Source organism: Elephantulus edwardii, unplaced genomic scaffold (genome assembly GCF_000299155.1).
Source record: "Elephantulus edwardii isolate Elephantulus edwardi_28Jun2011 unplaced genomic scaffold, EleEdw1.0 scaffold00018, whole genome shotgun sequence".
Classification (NCBI taxonomy): Eukaryota; Metazoa; Chordata; class Mammalia; order Macroscelidea; family Macroscelididae; genus Elephantulus; species Elephantulus edwardii.
Window position 1 is genome coordinate 27,560,246 of NW_006399768.1, and position 3,826 is coordinate 27,564,071.

Consider the following 3,826-nt stretch of genomic DNA (forward strand, 5'->3'; position numbering starts at 1 on the left):
ATACCAAGTTAAAACAAAAGAAAGCATCAAAAATTGAAGAAAATTTGGTGAAAGCTATTTCTCTACTGGAATCCATTCAGAATTTCAGAGTGACTCTGTGTCTTCACCCAAGGCTGCCAAAAGCTGCTTTCATGGACATTTAAAGGTCACAGAGCACTGGCCAGTATTATGCTGTAGGAAGTTGAAATGACTATGCAGTTGGAGAGAGGGAAAAAATGCATTCCCTGCCAACAGCATGTCCATGAGATTATGAACACTGGGACAGAAGTCATCATACTGGTGCCATCCTAGAGTGAATTCTGTTCAAGGTGTTATTTTTCCTTCTTGGTTAAGGCAATGCCAACTCTTAGAAGCTAAAAAGTGTACCAGCAGAGATGGTAGCAGAGGTGGAATTGGAAACAACAAGTTCAAGGAAAATTATGAGCACGTCCTAAGAATTACTGTAAATAGAGTCATGCACAGAAGCCTAAAATAATCACACACACACACATACATACACAGACACACAGACACACAGACACACACACACACACACACACACACACACACACACACACACTGTTATTGCTCTCAAGTTGGAAAAGATTCATAACTGTAAATCACAGGTAAGATTATTCCACTTTCTCCTGTAGAACCCCCAGTGGATAAAAACTAGTAGAGAGGCATCACTTCAGTCAGTAGTGTAACTACTGACAAACTAGGTCACTATGTATAATAGGAATAACTCAATCTCATAAGGGCAAATTTTAAATAAAATAATTATTGTTAAAATAGGAATAATAGAGCAACATTTACATAAATGTTCTAAAGGGGAAGAGAAACAGGAGGAGCGGTGGAAAAAGGAGAACGGAGAAATCATTAAGATAACAGTGGCCGATGTGCAGAAAGGGTGAGTGTGTTTAGGAATAGAAACAATTAAATGGAGACTTGAGAAGACTGGGTGATAATGGACATAACTCAATAGTGATTAATCTTGTAAAATATAATGCGTACAAATGTATGTATAAAACATAATATACATGGATGAAACACAGTGTATACTAAGGATCATATGCAAACTAATAAAAATATGTAAAAAATAAAACCCCACCCCAAAAACAGACAAACAGAAAACTAGGCCACCAGAGCTCTCTAAAGAACACAAAAACATTTGCGTAGGTGAAGCATCTGTTGGTTCTGGAACCAATGTATTTTTTTTTACATCATTTAAGATCATATTTCTTATTTGAAGTCACTACAGACATTTCTATTATTGTTTCTATAATTTTTACATTTCTATTATTTCTAAGAGTGAACAAAAGCATTTGCTTCTTCCTTTTCCCTCAAGATGCAAAGGTAGACTACAAAGCAGGTTTTCTAGGATAGCAGGAAGCAAAACTAAAACGGATCATATAAATCATTAATTCATTCATTAATCATGTATTAATTGAATACATCTATACTTTTAATACTTGAACTAATCTAGCAACACAGTAAAAGAAAAAGCAGGTGATTTGCTTACATGGAATTATAGCTGAGAAAATCTCTTAGAAGGGTTCTATTCTGCACAGGTCTACCCTGAGGCACATAAGGTACCATGAATTGGAATCAACTCAATGGCAATGAGTTTTCCAACTATGTGTCATACATTGTTGTCAGCATTGAAGAAAGAATATTAACAAAATCCTCTGTCTCACAGAGGTTTGTATTTAGGGATTACAAATATACTGAAGGTATATACACATACAGATGGAGAGAAGCTAGAGTGAATGTGCAGTCTATCTATTTCTCCATTTCTTTGTGATCTCTTGGTGAAAAACCCAAGTCAGAATGAATAAGGGACATATCATGGTTGTAAACAAGGGGGAAAAAAGTCAAGAAAACAAAAATTCTCATTACTGACTCACTAGGCAGCATTATGATAGATGGAGAAAACTGTTGAAAATTTCATCTCACTTCGGTTCACAATCAATATACTTGGTACGAGCAGTCAGGAGATCAGGGGACATGTTGCCCTGTGACATGAGAAAGCCTCTCAGGGACCTCTCTAAACTACTGAGAAGCAATGATGTTAGTTTGAAGACTTAGGGTGCATCTAATTCATATCACGAGTTTTTCAATTACTTGCTATGCTACTGACAATGAATAAGGATGCCAGTAGAAGTATTGATGCCTTTGAATTGCGGTGTTGGAGAAGAGTATTGACTATCCCATGGACTGCCAAAACAACAGTCAGATATATCTTGGAGAAGATGCAGTCAGAGTGCTTCTTGGAGGCAAGGATGAGGAAGCTTCTTCTCACATACTGTGAGTATGTTGCTAGAGAGCCTATTCTTGGAGACGGGAATAATGCTTGGGAAAGTGGGGGTTCCGTTAAAGAGAGGAAGACCTTCAGCCAGTTGGATTGGCACAGTGACTGCAGCATGGGCTTGAGGAGTCAGAGATGGTAAGGAAGGTACAGAATAGGACATTGCTTATATCTGTTCACAGGGTCACTATGGGTCATACTCAACTAGATGACACCAAACAAAAGAAACAAGTCCTTTCTGGTGATTTTGTTAAAATGAAGTTCTTCTCTTACTTCCTTAAATGTCTAATGATAGTTTCCTTTCAAATTTCCACATGCTAGTTTCAAGGGTGCTAAATTAAATATAAACTCTCCAAACTTCAACCTAAGGTACTAATTTTATTCACATATGTAACTCAGTCTATTTAGTTTTTCTCTGCTTTATCTCCATTAATGATAGAGTGAATAGTTTGCTATGAAACAAAGCATTAACACATGGAGAAATGTTGCAAATAAAGTAGAACATTTGAAGGACTATAAATTTTGATACTGTATGTATAAACTGTGCAGTGTGGTTGTTAATCCTAAAAAAAAAATAGATGCGGATAAGCATCATATTAGATATATCAATTAAAATGGTATAGTTACCTCAAAAGTAAGTTATCAAAGATATTAATTTGATGTCTAAAATAATAATTATTTAATATGTATTTTCAGTTTTAATTCTTATATGTCAGTTTAAATTTGACTTTCAGTAACTTTTTGCAATGCTGCACATTTCTGCTTAGATATTGCTCCTGTAAAGACTGATAACCCAAATGTAGACCACTTTCCCGATCTTTATTATGTAAGGCCAATGAGAGAAAATTTGGAGTCTGGTAATACTTTTGTGGAATTCTCAGCGAGGAAAATTAGTAGGTTTTGTATTATACATAATTAAACTCATTTTGACCACTCCTCTATCCTTCTTTTTTCTTGTCCTCTTCTTTAAACTCTATATTGATATCCTTTATATTGTCATTTGAAATGTATTTTAAGTTTTAGTTCTTTTATGTAAGATTTACAAACCTTCGGTGTTTTAGATAATTCAAATTAATATTATAATGGAGAAATTGTAACTATATTATCTATTGAACAACTGTTACTTAAGAATGTTGATTAATAAACTCTTACTTTTTATAACTTTACAAAAACGTAATCAGGGTCACTATGAGTCGCCTGCGACTCAACAACAATAACATCAACAGAGAGAGAAAGAGGAGAGATCAGCTGGCCCAGTGAAAACAATGTGACCAAGACAAAGGTGGGTGACTTAATTCGAGGCCCTCCGGCCAGTCTTTCATTGTTTTTGTTCAGACATTTCTCCAGGTCGTATAGCCCTGGTGTACAAGTTGCTGACCTGCAGTCACTTGTGGTTGCTGTGAGGCTGAACACTGTGACAAGGATGTGTCAAGTGTGTTAATGGTTGGTTACCCAATGCGGACAGAGAGTGGGGTGGAGCTCCCCTATTAAAACAACCGTGGAAGGAGGAGTGACATCCACTTCCATAATAGCTTGACT